Consider the following 23592-nt stretch of genomic DNA (forward strand, 5'->3'; position numbering starts at 1 on the left):
TTGATTATTTTACCCAGACTAAGGGTTTGTAACATGTAATTATAATTCATCACATGTTAAAGAAATGTTAAATGTTAAATCTTAAAGAAAATATACATATAAATGTTAAATAAAATTGTAAAAATGCATCACACTATTATGGTTGTATTAAAAGCTGAAATAAGAGAGTTTTATTGTAATGTAACTTTTTATTAGTTATACAAGATTATAAAAAAGAAAGAAGTGTAAAATGGTTGATGAGATGAGGATATTCTACGCCTTTCTTTGTGTTATTTGGGTCAACATCGTAAACATCAAGTCCTCCTTTTGTTGATTTATTTTTGACATAACCCTAAGTACGTACTGAGGGCTGAAAAGTCCTAGGGTGGAAGAGACCTAAAACATGGTTTTTGAACAGATGATGTTATGATATTATAGTTACAACATTGTGTTATTATAAATTATATGTTTGATGAGTCATAACAACACTTTCCTGCGCATGAGTTGACGACATATAGTTATCAAGGCCAACAGTTATTTATCGCAAGCGGAAGCCATTTGTTACTGTATCCCCCAAACTCAGAGCAATTTATCATCAATACGTAGAATGTTTGACGTACAAAATGTAAGACTTTTCAAATACAGGCTCAGAATAAATATAGGTGTTTACGCATTCAACTTAGTAAATCTTTACTAAATAGCATCTCAGTTAGATTTTAGCCATCAAACTAACTTCAATGATAATAATTTTTGTTGTTGTACAGAAACAACAATAATTTATTATCATAAGGTTTCAATATCAATGTTTGTTTACTGACGCTGTTAAATTATAAAACCATTCGAATAAAAGTTCAACGAATAAATACATTTTCTTTTTACTGTATGGCAATGTTTAAAAAGTGAAATACGAATGTGGTTCTTCCCTCATACCACATAAAAATGTCTTGTTTCTAAATTATCGTGGATATTGTTTATTTAATTATACCTTTCATACACAAAGAATTATATTGCTCCATTAAGATAGCTAGGATTATTTCAATTAGAATTCCTTTCAACCAAAAGTCTAAAGATTAGTTTATTTGGCTTTGGGATCATTATGGCTAAGTGAAATTCTTATTTAGTGTTTAAACGCTTTTAAACTGTATAATGTACTCCCGGAGAATGAATTTAATAAAGCTCTCAACAGAAAAATAATTCAACTTGCAATGATTCCTTGGTATGTACTTTTTAAGACAGTTTTTTGATACGTTTAACAGTGATTTCCTTACGATTGTATATTTGCTATTTTTTATATATTCTTTACCCAAAAATATAGTAATAAGAGAGTTATGATTGTTTGGTATGTTTAAAACCTAAATATTATGCATTGGTAATATAGTTTTAGAATTTTAGAATTTTATTTTATCTTAGCATTTCCTCTAAAAGTTTTTAAAAAGGTAATAAGAATATCGATTGGGAAGAGCTAGAAAAAAGAGTGCTGGACGGGTATTGTAAAACATAAAAACCCTTTCAATAGAAAGAAGTACAATCGAAAAGCTTGATGCTATGACGGTTTCGACGTTAAGGCTATAAAGAAGAGAAAAGAACGCTGACACAGAAACCAGTGCAGACGACACACCCTTATTTCTTTCACAATTGAATTTCAAATTTAAGATCAGTTTTGATCGGATTTCGGATTATTACCTAAGTTTTTACTTTGCAAGTTCAATTGAGCAGTTATAGCTCTATTTAACTAACCAATTACAAATTAATTTCTAGACAGCTTCTTGCGTTATTACATACGTTTCTTTACTAATTACATTGAGTATTTTTGGATGACTTTTATAAGTTTATTTGTAATTAAATGATAACTCAATAGCTCATTTAGTAAACCAATTATAGACATATTTATATGTATTTATTTGTATTGATTTACGATGTAAATATGTATTTATTTACTTGTAATACTGTATATTGTGGTTCATTATATTGTATATAAATATATAAATTTATTTAATCATTATTGTTGTTTGATTATATTCATTTACTTTATATTTTATGGGTCTGTCATTTATATTATTATTCTCCTGAACTATTGTAAACTTAAAGCATATTCTTAGTTTAAAAATACTTAATGTTTTATTATGGTATCATTTTCCCCGATTATAGATATCAGAAGTCCTTTTCAGAGTAATCAAACCATTATAGTGTTAAAACCAAATGACAAAAGATAAGTCAAGTCCATGCAATGTTTAAAGGAATACATTTTATTGCATTTTATAGGAAAAAATTATGTTTCAATTCTATTTCTTTGGTGCTTAAATTAGTATTATACTAAACATACGAAAAGCGATTAGTATTTAGCATAGAAGAAGAGAAATAAGAAGAAATATTAACTCATTACCAAAGTAGGCTTTTAATGTAGGCTCTGCAATATTTTTTTATATTTATTATACCTCGTTACCATTTTAAAAAGTAAACTTATAAAAAATATCCAGCTTATTTGTGGTAAAACTGTTATTTTGGATGTGTTCCCCTATGTTAATGTAGGAAAATCATTAAAAGATTGTTAGGATACAATTGTCTCTAAATATGTTTCTAAATAATTATGGTAATGTAATTCCAAGTTTAATAGAAGCTTTTATAGAAAGATTATATAATGTATTATTTCATTTAAACAGTTGAAATAAACATGGAAACATTAAAGTCATTGAATAAAAGACATTTTAAAGTGTTGACGACCCTCCCCCCTTGAGTCTACAACCCCAACCATTTGAAGCTGAAAATATAGATTGCAGAGAAGAAAAAGAAGACTAAACACAATGGACACAAGATTATAATAACACTTTCTAAGGGAAGCAGAAAGATCGAAAATTCTCGATGTCACGGAGGATTAAGGTTAAGGCTGTAAAGAAAAGAAAGTAACGCTGACAGAGAAAACAGTGCAGACGACACACCCTTATTTCTATCTCAATTCCAAATCTTATATCTTTTCCGATCAAAAGTTTTTTACGGTTACCATTTAGGTTTTTACTTTTTCGTTAAATAAAGCATCCATCCAATTTTATTAACCATGTTTCGGTACTATGTGCTACTTAATTCAACATTTCTCAGTGTATTTACTATATGTAAGCAACGCTTTTTTATTGATTTTTTATGCAGTATAGTAGCTAAACTTTTATAGTGAATTCGATCCCAATATGCTATTTAAATATAAAAGAGAATGTAAACCTAAAAAACAACTAACGAAAACCTAAGTACAAATCAACAATACTCAAACAAATTGTTGTGTAAGGCAGTACACTATTTTGAAGAACATAGGGAGTGAGCTAGTGTAGTGGTTATAGCGCAGGACTTCGGTCCCTGAGATCCCAGGTTCAAACTCCGTCAAATAATCAATGGATTTTATCCAAGTGATAATGCCGCAAGACCTAGGTCTAGCCTGAAGTAATGTGAAAAACAATCCTAGACTTGTGCATATCGTCCTAGGACCTGAAAAGCATTTGGAAGAACATGTTTCTATTTCTAAATTGATCAATTGAAATGTGAATATGCTTTGTACATTATTAGTACGATTGCAGTTTTTTGACATCAGATTGTGCATTATAAATTAAATAAAAAATTAAAATAAATGGAAAGTTGAGAAACATGTTCTATGTAGCTAATTCAGTACAGTATTTAAGAACAGCAGTCTTTAGCCAAGACGTACGTAGTTATTTCACGATTTAGTAAATATAGACGAATGACACTACACAATACGTATATTATTTGTGTAACAAATCAGTCATACCCTATTCTACTCCGTATGCGTTGAATTAATGTCATACTTAAATACTTGCATATTTCAGAACATCAAATATTAGTCGTAAAATTTATGCTACCAAAAACTAATACGGGATTATCATTGAGATCCTTCAACTAAAAAATAAGTGGACTTCTAGTAATGAATATAAAACATCTGTAAATTTGTGACAGTGTAAAATTAGCTTTTTATAAAAGTAAAACTGACTTTCAAGTCGCACAGTTTCAGCTTATTTACAATTCTCAACAATCAAAATGTATCTCAGAAGTACACAAACTAATGATCTAGACAAGGGCTCTAGCCATGTCGGTTGTTTTGCATAACAAGATAGGATGTTCCTTCAACTTCAAACACAACAGTCATTAGGTAGAAATTGACGTACAACTACTGGGATACTAAGTAACTTGTGTCAACTAATGGATTTTTGTAAACAATTTTATTCTGTTTGTTTGTCTGCTGTATATGTTTATTTTGTTGAATTTTTTGCTGTTGTACCTATTAGTAGGTTATATTTTTTATGGGTTATTAAGCATAATTCAGGGTAAAACAAGAGTTATTTACCTATTATTAATAAAATTCAAACTTTTGTCAAACAACAGGATCTAAAAAAAAGGATAAACACAATACTGTATATATTTAAATAGACTAGAGGTCGTCCTGTGGTCTAAAACTCAACAAAAAGATGTAGGCCTATTGTGCAATCTAAAATATCAGACAAACAATTGATTCAATAATCACGCAACAATATTGTGCTAACGTGTCCAAATTCACTATAAACAACCTAATTTGTAATAACGTGAACAATATGTTTGACGTAGGAGATAAGATTACTCTGAACCGACACTAAGCTTTTTTATACCCAGAACTTCCCAATTAATTATCACGTGACTTTAATTTTAAGGTTGAAACTTATATTTTAATTAACTTAATATCAAGTCATGGCACTTTTGAGATGTTTATGGATATTACAGATTACTCTGGTATTCTTGTTTTTAACATGACGTAAATTAATCTAGAAAATAAAAAAAATTCTATTTCCGTTTTTTTCTAATAAAATATTAATGGAAACGTTTGGTTTATACAATCCAAATATATTTTTCGCTCAAAAATATTAAAATCATATACGTATTTGCAGTACAATCTTGGCAACAATAAGTAGCTCATTTTATTACGTTTTTATAATTAAAATTTATATTCCTTTGTTTTATAATGTTTCTTTAAAAACTACGTTAATACAGTCATTATAATGTTTTACATGTTCACACAAATGGTACTCATTTTCCTGGTCATTTAAGTTAATTGTATCTTAAACAACTATTTACAAAACGAAAACATTGTAATCAACCAGTAAAAACTAGTTTCTTTTCACAAACTGTTTAGTAAGCATAAAAAAAAATTAAAAAGTATAGAAACTGTACAAACGTTCATACCATTCATACAAGAATATGTCAACTTCAAAACCACCTGTACGAAAATTTCGTTTATTTTACCTCTTTGTTTTAACTCCCTGGAGACAGCCATGACACGGGTAATATTTGTACTGTGTGGTGAGATTGCATTGTTTGCAGGTGTGACATCGTGTGAAATACTAAATTCCGACATGTGTAGTGTAAAATATTATCTCTCTCCCTCACTCGACTCGATTACCCGTATTTATTCCTTACTGGTTATTTTGGCCAAATTTATCATATGTTCTTGTTTATCTCATCAAACATTTCGAAATTCTATACTGGAAAGTGTAACTAAGTACTAAGTAACTAAGTAGTGTGTGGAGTGTATACTGGTAAGTGTGCTATATGTGGCGGACTAAATACTTATTTTACACACATGTCCGATGTAAACTGCTTGGATTTTCAATCTTTATAGGCGGTATCAATCAAATTTGTGGAAATATATTTTTGAGCAGTCATGACATAATGCACCAGTTACTAAGAACTTATGAGAATTCGATTATTATGAACGAACTCTTTTCCGAATTCTGTCAAACAAAACAACAATATGTTATACAATGTTTTACATTAAAATAATTGTAAATATATATAGTCAATATATATTTTATTTGTACCTTAGATATACAAATTCATAGAGATAATAAATAGTTAAAAAGAGTTACGTGTAAGTTTTTTGTAAATTCCTTTAAATTTCTTATTTTGAGAATTAGCACTAAGCTATTTAAAACTATTAGGAAAACAAACCAATAGTATAAGTAAAAAAAAATCAGAGTACAAATACTCCATTGATAATGTACGTGTTCTATTGATTAATAGTAAACAAAAACACTCTGAAGCGAGGTCCAAAACGTTGATGTTCTATTAGCTGGGCTGTGTCATGCATTAGGGTTTAATGTCAACGTATTAATTATGTTCAGTGCAATTTGACATTTAATACGTCTTGGTTATAAACCATTTTAGCACTAAAATGTGTAATTGTGTTTACAAATAATAGGAGATATAAATTGATCTGCGGGTTGCTTGTTCACTTTGGTCTGCCGTGAGCAACAACACATCTGAAGCCTTAGGGCTGATCCAAGCACTTAAAATTTAATGGTTTTTTTACTTTTACCATGTCACTTATCCATGTGTCAACATTGACGAAGATGCAGCTCCAAATGTTTTAAACTGTCAACGTTGACCCATCATTAAATTCAAATTCTAACCAGTTACATATTAGTTAAAGTACTAATTGTGGTTAAGGTGCCTTCAAATGCATTTCTTAATAAAAAAAACCATGAACTTTGATGACACATAAAATAAGGTTACTAACCTGTCGTCAATCAATTCTATATTTTTGTCGTGATGACTATAGATAGTTTCAGGGTTAAAACCCCATTTTCAAATCTTCAGTAGTCAAAATCGTTAAACATATCTTCTTGCACTTGCCGTTGTCAATAATACATTACACATAAAAAAACAGGGAACATTTAGATTTACAACAATTTGTACAATAGCACTAGTCCGGATAAGGACAAAACCAGACTCAAAACTTGGTAACACCTTAGCATAATTACAAAGTCTAGTAGTTTATGAAAAAATAAATAAAAAATTATTGTTCAAAAAGAAAATGATTCAACTCACTGTTCAATAGCTACATTACTTTAAACGTTAAAATATACATGGGCCTGTTCAAGACCAGGTGCAGTATCTCTGCGAAATAAGAAAAACTTTCTGCTTCTGCCTGAATATTATTATCCAGATGTAAATCCATAATCTGTTCCTTGAGTTGGATTAAATACAACCGCATTTTATTACAATAAAATAATTTCACTTTTTAACATTATTATTTGATATATTATTAAATAATAGTGAATCATTAATTATAAATAGCTACCGGCATTAACTTAATAAAAAAAACTATATTAACATATCAATATATTAAGTTAATTAACGCTAATCATTTGTAATTTTTTACTTTAAGAGAATTGTTGATTTGAACTAAAAACAACTGAGTCATATTTACAACAGGAAAATCAGAAATATTTAATTTGCTTGTACCGTACTTATAATCCATTTATGAACAAAGTTATTGGTAAATTTTATTATGAGTTAGTTTTATGTTAATCTGATCTGAATCTGATTTCTCAAACGTAAACTGAAACTTATATGTGACCATTTCAATCTAAATAATCCGTGACATTTTCTATACAACAATGTAAACAAGAGAGTTTACACAACTGGATTTTCCTGGGTCTAAAAAAATGTTATAAATATTATTTCGTTATGCCGTAACAAGGGTTGGATTTTGTTTCTAGTAACTAAAAAGATGATGTAATTAAAAAGATAAAATAGTTAATATATTGGCATTAAACGCTAATGCATTACACATCACAGCTAATAGAACATCAACGTGTTGGACTTCGCTTCAAAGTGATTTTGTTTACAATTAATCAATGGAACAAGTGCATTATGAATGGGGTATTTGACACCTGCCTCTTTCACTGTTGTTTTGTATATATATTTAAAATAATAAATATGTTGTTCTTAGAATTATATACAAAGGAACTTCTTTTAATATTGATGGTTATTGTTCTCCTTCTTTCTGTGTGTGTGTTTTTTCTGGTTTTCTGTGAAGGTGGTGGAGTGGATCTTTGGTATAATCCTTTACAGGTAAAATAAACAAGTTATCAAGTTAACTTTATCCTTGGCTTCGTCCTGCACTAATTTTTAGTTTATTTTATAATATTTACTGAAATGGAAGAAAGATATATTTTGTTGTTCACATGTTGTATTATAAATCCCTAGTGTAAATATCGTACTACATAAAAATCTACTAATTGTGTGTACTTCAGACCGTATGTTATTTCCTTACAAATATACTAAAAAAGTCATTTATTTGGAGTTATTTTTTAAATCCGGTAACACATAAAGTTCAGCAGCTGCTAGCATACCTAGGCACTTCATAAACCAAATGTTATTTAAATTAATTTATTGAAAATCCAATAAGGTAAATGGAAATTCGCTTAGTCTGCTGGTTTGCTGCACCGGGAGTATTTTAATTTCAGTAAATTTCTTTATCTTAGAAATCACTTGAAAGCGTTGTAATAGTTTAGTATTCGTATAAGTACACATATATTCGTAAATACCACTAAAAAATTAACGAGTTTAACAAACAAGTTTCCTGAATAGGAAATACAGGGTGGGGCAATGAGAACGCCACAATTTGTTTTAGCTGTCGCATGTTAATTGTTGCAACAACGAATAATCAGATGTGCTTAAAACATCCATTAAACTATGCCATTTTAGTAAATATTATGCCCGAGGCGTATACACTGAAATTTTGATCAGCAAACCTATTTTTAAAATAGTGGTTCTTGTGCAAAAACCCAGAGATTGTTTGGACCACATTCCATCCTTGGTCAACATGGCACTGTTCCAGATTGGAAAACAATGGTGAACTGGGTAAAACTATTTTGGATAAACGCTTAAACCTAAAAAATAATCGGTGGGTGCCGCAAAACTCTTTGTACACCAGCAAATGTTGAAAGAGTGCGAGTCGCAGTAACTCAAAGTCCAAAGATATTTGCCAGGAAGCTGTTATTGTTGAAAGCTTTACAATTGCTCCTTTTTTGGACGGGGGGGGGGGGGTTCTAATAAGCTACTTGAAGTTCGAGGTTTTTCAAAGTCACCCCACAGATTTGCTTGAACCGAAGCTAAGAATTGTCCAAAATTAAAGTTAATCCTGAAGAAATGCTGGAGGAGTATTTGATGGAGTTTTCAAGTGCCTAATGTCAAGTAGGACAAGGACGTCACTTGCAGGATTTCGTTCTCAAGAAATGGAAAAATGACTTTGTTAAGTTAAAATGGCAAAAGATAAGCTGTGTTTTGATGTGCTATTTATATCCATAGGGTGAATATTATTGAGTTTGTACTGCTTATAAATTGGGGCGCTTTCATTGTCCCACCCTGTATATAAAATATATAACTGGTTCAATAACTACACTGTTCAACGTTTAAATATTTCTCATGTTTAAAGTCCCACTCAAACGTCAAAGAGACAGAATCGTTTCAGCAACATTCCACAGTGAGACCTTTCGAAGTGAATGATAGCTGCAAACCGCTCATGTGAAATATACAGGTCGACGTTTTCCCTACACCCAATTTGCTTAAAACACTGGAAATATTTCTCTGTGTGTTTATTTTATAAATTTTATTAAAAAAACTAAATACGCAGATTTCGTATCTGAAAATTTACCATAATATAGGCTAATTGAATATGCTAATTAGAACTTCTGGTTTATTGTCTTTTCCTCTATCTGCATTACTTTTGATAACCTGTTACAAAGATTGTAAATTATTGCATATGACTTGGTGGTTGAATAAGTACTCGTCCTACCTTATCTGATGTTATAGCGTGATTCTCAAAAATATTCTTAGTACGTTTTTAAAAGGTGTGGGGTTTTTCACTAAAACATGGAAATAAATTTAAACTGCAAAATATGAATAACAATTAATCAAAGTGACCGTATCTTAACCGAGGACATTGTAATTATCTCGTTAACAATCGTACCGAGATGTTTTATAACTTTTAGATGTTTTCCAGGGGGAAATGAAGGTTATGTGTATGTTGAAAAATCATATTCGTTAGAGCTTTACAGTACTAGACATGGAGGCCGTTAGTGTTTTAGAATGAAGCGTTCGAGATTGGGGTAGAATGCAATTTTCAAGCTCTAACTTTCGCCATTTTCCGATTTTCGGTCACTTTTTCAAAACTTCAGTTTCCTTCTTTGAAATATTCTTTGTATTTCTATTGTTTAGACCTTATTTTTTAGATTACGGTAAAAATCACTTTCATACTAACATTCTAAAGTTTCTTTAGCATTTTAGATGTTTAAAAATCCAAATTAAATAATCCTTAAATAAATATCATATTTGGTGTGACCAACATTGTTTAATGTAACCAGCTACCTAATGTTATTTTTAAACTGGACAATTTGGATGCAATGCCTGTTTGTACGCAAGATATTTGACATGTTTATCTTGATTATTTCAAATTATTAAAATGTAGTTAAATATTAAATGTAGATTGAGTCTAGCAGTACTTTTGTAGTTCATATAGGCCTACTGGCTGCTTCACGTAGACTATTATTATAATCATTGCGTTGAAGTAAAAATATTGCTTCGAATTCGATCCCTGGTATTTACATACATAAACAAATCACCGAGACGCTTGGTTTGTATATAAGTGCGTTATCTTTTTTACGATAATGACATTGATTATTAAAAGGATGTATATCTATCTTTTCCAACAGATAAGTTAAAATATTGTGTATTATTGACGCACATGTTGTATGAAATAACAATTAACCACTTACTATAAATACACTCTTTTGTTTGTTGGATTAACTACCTAACTTAAACTACTTAGTTAAATTAACTAATTTCTTTAAGTTAAGGACTTTGCTCTAATTTTAATAAAACATTGTATCAAGGACTTATTAATTTACAGAGATCAGTGGTAGGTAACTACTTTACTGAAATATTTAAAGCACTCGTAAACTTTCATTTCTCGTGTGTATTTTGTATTCAGTATTTTAAGTGTAAAAAAATTAATCTTTTTTTTTTATTTTGGGAATGGTATTGCATTTTATCGTGCATACAAAATGTGTAACAGTTGGCGATTGTAAAAAAACGGACTATTAAACGTTTATTTTCTTATAGATTCTTATAATAATAGTTTTTAATATTTATTGCACAATATAATGTAAATAATAAAGAGTTATACTTATAATATATTTTAATTTGAGCTTTAGGTTACATTTTTTCTATATTATTGGGTTTGTTTACAAACTTGAAAATAAACTTGAAATAAAGTATTACAATACACCTTATGCAAACTGTAAAAAAAACATAAATTGTTTATTTGTTCTAGGTATTGTGAACTTCGCTTTCGATAATATGGAGGTTTCGTAAGTGTTTATCGATTTGTATAGTGTTTAAAATATAATATATATATATATATATATATATATATATATATATATAATTTAAATATCTATGTATTATGGACTATCATGCTTAAGAATACTCACAGAGTGCTTTTCAAGCTTGTATCTAGTTATCCTTCCATTCCGTTTACTGAATTTTACAAAAGAGTATATACATATTTAATAACAGTGGCTAAGATTTGTAATTATTTAAGGCATCTGTTGGCTCAAAAGTCATAAATAACTTATAATAATTTCAGCCTGGTCGCATTTACAAAGAACATTAAAAGTGTCATGTAGTGAAGCGGATATGCATTAGAATGTCTTGAATTTTTATAATGTTTAAATTTATCTTAACTAGTTATAATCAGAACTAAAAGGAGCCAAAAAATAAATATTATAAATTGTTTATAGAATGTTCCATAAGGTCTAAATAATACCAAACCAACCAACATTGTTGTGTAGTAACTTAATGAGATTCGCATTCCAATTCTTCAGGTACCAAAAGGCTCTAAGCACTATTTAAGATTTTTTCAACTGTTAATTTCCATTTAGTCTTGTATATGACTAACAGGTCTAGTCTAATTTAATAAAACCTGTAAAATTGCAAAATATATGTATCGTTTTGAAAAGCATTCATCAAAAGTGACCGACAAGAAACAGTCATCGTTCATCTATCATTGACGTCGACAAATTACTATTTAATTACATTCTAAACATGTACGTTGGAAGAAACGGGTAATATAGGTAGATTTAAATATGGTGATATAGTAGCCTGGTCTGGTCAGTATTTAATTTAATTTTCTGTTAGCATGAACAATCTTCTGCTAAGTAAAACCTGCAACACATCTCTTCCTACAGGTTCTTAAATATTTTAATTTTAGATTTTATAGCTTTATAATCGTGTTATTAGTTTGTATAAAAGCTTGATTAATAATTAACCTTTTTCAGGTTATAGCTGTCATGCCGCTAACTTTGCCATTTGTTTGTGGCAAATTAGTAGTGCTAATAAACAATATTTTAAATGACACAACAGTTATTAATTTCCATTATAAACAGAAATTTTTTTGGTAAGAAAAAAGTACATTGTTAAACGAAAAAATCCAAAAGAAAAAAAGGTTTTATGTTTCAAAGCAACTCTTTGAAAACATTCTATTTACCCTGCTCTGAAGGTCTTTGATCTGTTCTGATGAAACAGATTCTGGAGGGACTTTAGGTTTCAAATTTAATATATAACATCGATGTTAAATATGAACTTGTTATTGCTCTTTTTGTAACCTTTTCGATGAACCTCTTGGTTTTATTCAAGTTTTTAGTATTGGAACCTGTGAAACTACATACTCTTTGTATTTATCAGCGAAAAAATCTTTAAACTAGTTTGCACGGGCACAATTTGAATAATACTACAAAAAAGACTATTAAAAGACCAGATTTAACTTTGAACATAAAAATGTAACTTTTTCTTTCTGAAAAGTATTGAACTCTTTTCTATTTATGTTTCTTTTTAAGAACAATATTTTTATTTATTTCATAGTGAGATCATTCGTTTTCAAATATCTTAACCTATACACTATTTTGAAAAAGATTTAAGATTTTTCTTTCGTAAGTTAAAAATTGTACCCAACGTACTTAAGATCTTAATGACTATACGTTTCATTACAATGTTTAATAATACTAAGGGAAAAATATATTTCAGTTATCAAAAATGAAATTATAGCTCATAAAACTTGCCACAGTTACTGTATAAACTATTTTTACAAATTTAGTTACAAACATTTATGAAAATCAAAATATTTAATAAGAATTGACTTTTATGTTTTGTTTTATAGCCTAAAAACTGTCTAATTTTGTTATATTTCTGTTAAGAGATGAAGAGAACGTATGATTGGCAATATGACTCTGCACTATTGTGTCGTGCCTTAATACAATCACTCGATACAACTGATTGTCAATCAAATATTTCGGCTCCAATATATACAACATCAGTCAAACTCACGCTTCAATTATCCTTGACATATCGTAGTATTTCAAAATTCACGGCAATCCATCGAACTAACAAGCTTTAAGTGATTAGAAATGTAAAAATATATACTGAGAATGAATTTATTCGATTCGATTGTAACTTGTGCTTCTACAAAGTTCCTATTTTTTAGGACTTTTTAAGGGTCACTTTAAAGTTCTTGTTTGGTAATTTACTTTATTTTATATATAAATATATTAAACAGTTAAGATAAATTACTAATTCGGAAAAAAACATTTATTGTGTAATTGCAATTTTTGATTTGTATCGTTAAAGTCTAACAATTATTTGTGGTAACTATTTTGTACTCTACGAATATCTTTCTAAATGCTGATCCATAACAAATTTCATGTTTTAGAATAATACTGTTTACATGAGAAAATTCAATACAATACAGAACATGACATTGCTCGTTTAAGAGTGCATTTAGCGAATAAAACAAGAATTGAAGTTGAAAGCAACCATAATGCACAAAAATGTATATGTCTGTTTGGGGTAAATACATGTTGTGAATTATCTTTGTTGACATTTCCTATCCCAGATTTCCAAATAGTTTATATTCTTGTTTAAAGTTCATATTTTAGTTACGATTTTAATGTTGGCAATACTTCGTCAGGTGTTAAAGCAAATGGAAATCTTTCTAGGATTTATTTGAACTACTAGTTAGTTGAGGTGTGATATGTATTGTTATAATGCTTTATAAAATAATATTTTACAATAATAATGTTAGTGAGGTGAAAAAAGCATACAAATATAAAAACCATCTAAATGTACAAAAAATAACCGATGTTATTTTATTCCATTACTTATTTTAAAACTGTTAAAGTAATTTCAATATTGAAAACGTCAAATATAAGGAAACATCTTGTCGGTTTAAAGTTTTTCCTCGTCCAAATATTTACTGTTAGAACCCTAAGATTGAGATATCAAACGCAAAAGCAATTTATCTTTAACGAAAACCAGTTATAACTAGTTGATCTGAACGCAGAGCCATTATTTAGTTTCCTCTAGGATTTTTACCAAAAAAAGCAATAGAACTCATGTATGAATTGGAATGATATATAGGTGGGATGGCAGTTTTATACACCAATAAAAAACATTTAAAAAATATAACATTATAATTTTACATTTTGGTACAATCTAAAAATCTTTTTATAATTTAGATAACAAAACTGTTGCAGTGTACTGTACTTATAGAGGACACAATTATATTATTTAATAGATTTTTTTTTTTATTTACACATTATATTTAGAGCTATATGCAATATTATCTTACTCTTAATATTTCTTTACTTCCTTTACTTTAAAGTTTTCTAATCGTTAAATTATTTTTGGCCTTTACAATATTTTAGGACATATTTACTTATCATACCATATTAAAATTAAAAAAATAAATACGGATCACAAATGTAACTAATTGCATTTAAAATCATAACACATTATTATCAAATCAATAAACATTACAGATTAAGATTTAAAGAAAAAATGTATTATGTTTATTTTTTCTTAGCATCAATGGAAATTACTGAAATGTATTACAGCCACAGTAATAGTAATAAATAATAGTATAAGTAATAAATAAAAGTAGATCATCAATATTCATCTTAAAATACCTCAAATTGCACAACATAATGATTGTGGTAGATCGAAAATTTGTATAAAGCAACATTTATGGTTCACAGATTAAATGAAAAACTACATATATGCATTTCACTAACGAATTGTAAAGTAAAAAAAATGTAAGAAAGGAAATAAATTCATAAAACGAATAAAAGTGTGTAAATGTAGGGCAAAATGCAAATTTGATAACAAACGCGTTCTAATGATAGCATTTAGTTTTAATTACCACCGTTGTTTACTTATTGGCTTTGATGCATTTCAATTGGTGAGTTTTGTCAACCAATTATTTACGCTGATTTAATGCACCATGAGATTATATTTCAGCCATTACCTAATTTAAATCAGTTTTACAAACATATTATTTACTTTGCATCAATACATTACAAAAAAAGTTATACAAACGATTCCAAACATAATGTTTGTAATAATGCCAGACGTGACGGTAAGCTACTTTAAACTGCTGGAGGTTTTTATAAAACACGTAATCTTCAGTTTTGAAACCATAATTTCCAAAATGATGTTAATTTATTGTTGGTTAAAAAAACTAAGTCATTTCTAAAAAATCTGGCTTTAACTTCTACAAGCAGCTCAAATGTAGTAACTGTAGGTTATGCCCGTTTCGGTGACACAATGATCATCTGACGTAAATCTTGGCTGAAGTAACGTCGTCAAAGTTAGAAAACATAATACACACGAATATTTACAAAAAGATGATCATCTACAAAAACGAACATGCCTGTCGCACAAACCGTACCGGTTGACATTTTCATCTCCCTGGCAAGACGCCGACACTGTCGTAAAAATTCGTGTTTGTTAAGTTACTTCTAACTTTAACGATGATTCTTCAGACTAGATCAATGGCTGATTATAGTACCGTGATGTCGAAACAGCAGTAACCAACCGTTACAATATTTGAGCTGCTTGACAATGTCAAAGCTTACTTTTTGGTTACGTTGCTGCTTAGCGGCTACAATCGTGGATTTTAATAAGTAATTTCAGTGTCATGTTATTTCAATTTATCGGTTTTTAAATATGTTTATCGAACTTTATTTGCACTGTTTGGTTTTGTTTTCTTTTTAAAGTAAATTGGGGACCGTTTACTTTGTTTGTTGTCAGTGGCTATTCCATACAAAATATGTAATTATAGACCAAATCAAAGCTTATGATTGGCTCTCTGAAGTGAAAGGAGGCTTTGAGAATCATTCACAGCAGATATAAACAGTATATTGCATGATTGGAACTTCTTTAAAATATCATCCTAAAATTATGCTGAATGATTTTAATTATCATCCTAAAATACCTTTGAGATTTGGCCGTATCAACACCAATTCGTAGAATCGCAGTCTATTATATTAGTACTCGTAAAAAGATTATGTACTTGAAATTTTTACAATAATAAAAATATTCTGCTATAAGCCATAAATAAATATATTAAAGAATACCTAAACATAAAAGGGACCAACAACACAATGATTGTACATGATGGCTCTGGCAATATAATGGACCAATGATGGCTGTAAGCGTTAGGCTTTTGTGTGAAACAAGGATTGACGCATGCTTAGCTCAATAGTTGACAGCGTCTTTACCATTCGCCTTAAAGCTGTTTAGCGAATATATTATTCATATTCATTATTTATTCATATCAAAATGTTTACATTCCTATAATTAAAAGGCCTAAACAATCCTGAAAAATGTTTTCTAGGACGCTAACTAAATAAATGTGAAAAATACAGGACTGCAGGACCTTACTAAAGAAAGCATATTTTCTTAACCAAACACACACAGCATTCTTTACCTTTATGGTAATATGTTTTTGTGGTGCTAAGGGAGAAATAACGGTTATGCATTTGGTTGAAAAATACATTTGTAACTGCTTCAACAGATCGAAGCAGTTTGTCATTGAAGATAAAACGTATGAGGTTCAGGTGTAAACGCATTTCTAAGCTCTTACTTTTACCCTTTTGAAACATTCTCGGAACATCAATTGTCCTTACAAAAGTATCTGTTTTCAGATGTTAAAAATGGGACAAATTTAAGAATTATTTAGGTCAGCTTATAACATATTCCAAATAGATTTTACCGAAAAAATGTTCAATGTTTAAGATCGATACAATAATAAAATAAATACTCGTATTTGTGACATAAAAACTGGACATTACAAATGTGTTAATACTATTGGAAAATAAAACAATATAATTAAACTACACCAAAACACTTACGAAAATGCAAGGATGCTTTTAATTTATCAACTGATATTAATTCATCACGAATATGTATGCCTTAAATACGTCATTCCCTAGGATGGAAAAATAAACCTGAACTGAGAAATAATGGTACGGACTAATAATACAAATGTTTTGAAACTAATGCCATTGGGTTAAATCTAACGTAAAGTGATAAAAAACATATATGGATGAATTACAATAAATAATTGAACTCAAACCTGTGCACTATATGACTTTAGGTGAAGGGCCACACTATTTCCAATTTTAACTCCAATATATTTTAATTTTCTTTTGTCATTTTTTTACTGACTATTATACTAATCGTGATCAACGTTACTGTTGAATAGTTAACTATAGATAAAACAATAAAAAATATAAATCATCATTAACATGTGTGTATGAAACCACACATCAAACGTTACAATTATATAATTGTATTTTTTTAGAGGTTGGTGGCCTCTTTTAACCTTGCATTAGCCCGTCCACATAGACTACAGATCTGTGCGTGGAACGTAACCAGCAAAGCAAGGGGTGAGCCGGTACAGTACAAAGGTTAACTGTACTGATAAAAGTTTGTGGCAGTGACCATGATCCGAACCCACGACACTACTGCCTTGTCTTGGGCCCGAAGTCCGCGACGCTACCAGCTGAGCCACCGACTCACCAAATTCAATTATTTTATTCGTACTGAGATTTATCTATTTTAAGGTTAACGAAACAGCACGTCATTATTTTTTATAAGTCGCTAAAAGTAAAGCATTAGAGACAGGTGACTACTCCTTTTCTCATATATCAGTAGACAGTAGAAAATAGAGCTTGAAACTGTGCCAGGGTACGACAGGGCGCCCAGATCTATGATATAGTCTTTTTTTGGGTGTTAAAATGTTTTTTAAAGTTATGTTTTATAGTTTAAGTTTCTATTGCACTAAAAGTTTACTTCTATAACTATCTCAATGTAAATTTCTTTGATTCCTAACATGTTTAGTGTTGAAAATTCAAAGCATTTCTAAGGACAGCTAAAAAATAATAAGCTTAATTCCAATACAACGCACAAAGTTTAACATATTTATTTTTTTATTCGTCAAAGTTCTAAAAAAATTATTTTTTTTACTACTTAAACAATTTAAAATAACTATGTTTCTTGTGCAGGGATTTCATGAAACATAAAATAAGGCCTCAGTCTTTATTTACAAGGCATATCAAAAAGGCCAGTAAAACCCGGCCGTACCGTTTAAGGTTTAATAAATTATTCAAATTAAGTACACCTAATTGTACGTTTGATTCTGTTCGCCATCACTTAACGTTAGTTTTAGATATAGTTATATATTATGTTTGTATACATTGTAACTGATGTTGAAGTACTGTATAATAAAATGTTCTGTAGTAAACCAAGCATTGCTCTGTTTACCACAAGTAGCTGTTATTTTCAAAGGAAATCCATTATGAAATTAAGATAAAATGTATATAATTAAAAGAATAATGTGTTGACTTACACAATTGTATTGCTATTTTTACAACGTTAACTGCATAAATGATTTCTGTAGATAAATAAGTTGTGCGTTAATTTAAAATCAACAAATCGATGATTAAATATATAATACATTTAATTGAGAACAAAATATAACGTGATTTCTAAATAAAGCACTTGCAAGGGGCTGGCGTCCTATTTACTTTACCCTCATGAATATCTATCAGTTCTGAATCAAACAAATTTGGGACGGACTTGACGATTCAAGTATGTATATAGAATTTGTATTTTTCATTAGATAAAATTCGCTACCTATTTAAAACATTTTTACTGCCTAACTTACTTTAGTTAACAAAAAGGTCGATTTGCTATTTAATTTCATTAATAGCTTTTAAAATGACAGTGAATGGTTTTTTTATTTGGTTATTTACCATATAATATGTTCTTTTCAAATACTAGGTGTGAGGATTGACAACAAACATTTGCTGTTTTTCCAGTTTTCAAAATGATAACTAAAAATAAACCAATAAAATTTAGCGTTTGTAGAGTAGTTACCGTATACATTTCGTAACTTGTAGATTTTTTCACATACAATTTGGCGGATTTAAAGAATGATAAAGAGTAACACGTCAAAATATAATGTTTGGATTATTCCGAGGAAACGTATTCTGCCCAAACATTTACATGTTGGAGCGATTGTAATCTATTTATTCCACAAATAATCTCAATACTATTAAAATTGTGCTGAAAGAAAAAATATTTTTTGTAATATTCAAATTTAAAATCTGTTATATTGAAATAAATATTGATCTTAACTGAATACCAGGTTAACCATGTAAAATCGTTTGTGGCTGATACCACGATTCGCTTCAACTGATTGTCAATCAATTTATTAGGCCTCAATATCTACAACCTCAGCCATACTCATGTGTCAATTACATTCAAAGCAGAATACAGTATCAATCACTGCCAAATATTCTACAACCATTACGAACAAATATTGTACCTTTGGACGGATTTCATTATACAAATTCTTTATGGACAGTTGTTTGTAAAACGATTAAATTTATCTTAAAACTTTTGTAAAACATAGCTTTAAACTTGATAGTATAAATAATCCGCATGTTTTGTTATGGTATAACATTAAACATCGTCAGTGTCTGATAAAACCGTTGGGCTTGATTTTGGATTTTGGTTTGATTAAATACCGGTATTAAGAAATGCATACGCAATTAGGAAATTACAAACGCAACTAGTTTCAGCTATTACATGGAACTTTCATGAAGTGGTACAATGGACGTGTTTTCTTCATGTGAAAAGCGTCACATGGCAAGCACGAAAATAAAGACGAACACGGCACAAACACGGAGACAAAGTATTTACGGTAACTGGTCTGTTATGACAACAGACTACGCTACGGCCGCTGGAGTTTGAGTCCAGACTAAGGGGGAATGTGCAGCGGTGTACGTCCGGCATCTTATCACCTCAGGTTGCATCCTGTGAATCACACTTCCCCTCTCCAGTATCCTGATATCAGTGTTATATAAAAATAAACGAGAGAGAGGTTTGATTATCAAACACATTTTGGAGGTCGGATTTTACTACCTTGAAAGTCAAACTATTTAATGTGTTCAATTTAAATCTGTCTCAAAAAAAAACATTAAAATAGGCTTGAAGCTAATATCTATAAGCTTCCAGTATATTTAATTTTTTATCTAGAGACAGATTTAAATTGAACACATTAAATAGTTTGATGAAGTATTTTTCATGTGTTTTCAAAACTATCGGCCAATAGTAAACGATTTAATACTTCCTAACAGTTTACTTATGCTAATAAATTCATTCTACAGCTGATATAACGTTAGCACGAGAAAAGCTTATGTTGACAACTTATCCTGTAAATTCGTTGAGGTAGGGAAAGTAAAGGGATAATCTGTAAAATAAATACGCAAGCTCAATCAAACTCACAAACACATACTCTCACTGCGGAACTCTTTGAAACATTTCCTTTGTTTTGAACTCCACTTTGACTAAAGTTCCTGACAATGCACACAACTATTTGCCTTTTGTTTTATATTATAAAATGCAAAAGTGTTCATTCGCTGATTGTAAAATTCTTAATGAAATGTGACCTCGAATTAAACATAATCTGCCATAGTGCAATTATGAAGACTTAACAATAATGTGTAATTACAAATAATTCTGAATTACAATTGTGATACGAATCTATAAAATCTTTCTCTAAAATCTATAAAATCCCTTCTTTTTATCCACAGGAAATTTCAAACTGGCAAAAAATTAAAAAGTGAAGTTAACGAGGGTTTCGTAAGAAAATAGTAATGGGAAATAACCAGCTCTTTTTTTATGACAAAGGATGGTGGTTGATTGAAGCAACTCAACTAACGTAATTAATCTACTTTCAACTTACAAGGTCTATTTTATGTATAATGTGAGCTAAGGTATCTATTTCATGTATTTAGATAGATTTCACTATTAATGATAACTCCAAAAAGGAATATTTGTAATTACAACGCTTTTAAATTGGTGTCATAAAAAATTATTTAGTAATACTATAATTTAATTTTTTTTTGCTTAATGACTGATAATTTCACTGCCATTAAGCTATTCATATCCCTCAGAACAACCCTCTAATAAAAGCATTTTGCAAAAGTGTTGTGTTAACAATAATACTAACTTAATCTCTATGAATATTTAGAGCCATTTTTTTTTTCAAAAGGAGTCAAAAGTGTGTATTTATCTATGCACTCTTAGATTCGACCCACCCCATATTAAAGAGAGTAACAGAAAATACATTTTATAACGTAAATACATCTTTTAGGCTTATAACCAATTGCTATAAACTATAATTATTCATGTCCTCACTACCCAATTTCAAAATAATTGTTAGCAACGTAACTAGACAGAGTTAAATTAGTTTCGAATTTAGTTAAACAAGTAATATAAGGGTTTATTACAGTTCACTCAACATTTTGTTTTTTTCTAATTTTAGATGAAAAATATTTACAACTGGTTGTATTCACATAATATTGATTAATTCACATACGTAAATATGTATACGGTCCTAGAGCAAGGCTGTATAAAAGTGCAATCAGTGTTATTTGTAATGCAAACCACAAACACAATTTTAAACTAATTTAATTTAGGGTTTCAATATATACAATTATTTGTGTTGTGTTATGTATTTCTAAATGTTTAGGTACAAAAGTCCAATACATAATATTGTTTTTATTTCACAAGCACTTCTGAAAACTATTTTTTCAAACACAACCTTAAGATTTAAACATTGTGTTCTAAAGTGCTTGTGAAATTAAAAAGCTATTATATATTGGCCTGTTGTACATTTACTATAAATATATTACATTAATTTGACAACATTTACAAAATTAATAATTTGTGTTGAGGACAACATATTCATTTCAAGGTTTTTACTTGAACTATTCCACAAACTGTTTACATTCAAGCAAACAAAAATAAATATTTGACTAAACCTAAACTGAAATTAATGAAGCTTTTATTTCTGTGACATTATCAGTGTGGCTATTTAAAGCATAATTTTCAATAGAGTTTGCGTAAGCGACCATGTTGAACCCCCATGTTCCCTTGAGCTAACAACTTGACTAAACAAGCCATTTACCAATAGCCTGCAGCTTGATTATATGGCGCTAAGCTTGTGCGGTAGAACAGTTGGAGACTATAGTTAAATAGTGCGTTTGCTTATGTAAAAAACTGTCCTTTCTTTGTCAAAATTAAATAACAATATTTTACATTTAACCTGTTTAAACATTGAGGGGAATTCAAGAAAACGTACCATATTTTAATCTCGGTTAGCATTAATTATTTTAACACAATTATGTAACTTACAAATTGAACTACTTCACACTACTTCTTAACTTCATTAAAATTATTTGGAAAAAAATTTAAAATGTTTAAGCTTTTAAATATTTGAGGGGTGATTGTTTATATATACTCTTTTTATTCTTTCTTCAATGTTTTTTTTTCTCTCTGTAAATGTCTACTTGTCGTACAATTTTCGTCCTCGTTATATTCATAAAGTTTGGAACCTAATTTGAGGTTTTATGTTGAATAAAGATTGTGCAAAACGATGCTTAATACGTCATAACATTTATCAAAATATGTGAAATTATAGAGTTATCAGTGTTTTTTTTTCATTACAGTCTATTTTTTATGAAGTAAGTGAGGTTTGATAATTTAGGTCAAATTTCTAAAGGAACTTGATTGCTGTTTTATTATTAAAAAAATCACCTCATTGTATTTAAAATTCGTCAAAATATTTTTTTATATGGTTTTTATAAGGGTCTTTACAAATTGCTCATTTGAAAAAAATCACAATGCATTTTCGTTTTATATTTGTGTTACAGCATACCACAATATTAATAGTATTTTTAACCTGCATACACTGTGCATTTAGTGATGATTTATCAAAATAATATAGGATAAGTTTAAAGCATATTGAAACCATGTTATTAGATTCCACAAACGAAGTTTTATCACGTTACATTCACAGCTGTTAGTTAGAACGTGTTTTATGCTGACTTTATGTTTCCAATGCTCTTCCAGTTTACTTCCACCCACAATCGGAAAAATCTCGTCCAAAATGTAACACACATACAAAGTCACTGAAAAGTCTCGGAACGGAGTAATACATTTTTTTACCAATATAGATAAAGTACAGTAATGAGACTTCGTATATCAATACAAACCATAACCGTCTACTCTTTAAAAGATGTTATCAGCTCTTCAGTCTCCAATAACATAATGGGGGGGGGGGGGGTTGGCTACGAGGAGTCAGACGAAATTCTTGATTAGCAGCATAGGTGAGTTTGATACCAAACTGTAGTCATTAGTTAGTTAATCACATGGCTGCAAAACCGAACTCTAACGGACAGTCGAGTCCAAAATGAAAGCTGTACAAAAATGCATTGAACGTTAGCTTAGGTTGATATGCACATCGATTAAAGGTTAAGGCTAGAATGCAATGTCGCAAATTAAAGTTGAAAATCACATCTGAGTCAACAATTGGCAGCCGTTCAAAGATTC

The sequence above is a fragment of the Macrosteles quadrilineatus genome, unplaced genomic scaffold, assembly GCF_028750875.1.
Source record: "Macrosteles quadrilineatus isolate MER2022 unplaced genomic scaffold, UCM_ALF_1.0 Scaffold_6__1_contigs__length_79288215, whole genome shotgun sequence".
NCBI lineage: Eukaryota > Metazoa > Arthropoda > Insecta > Hemiptera > Cicadellidae > Macrosteles > Macrosteles quadrilineatus.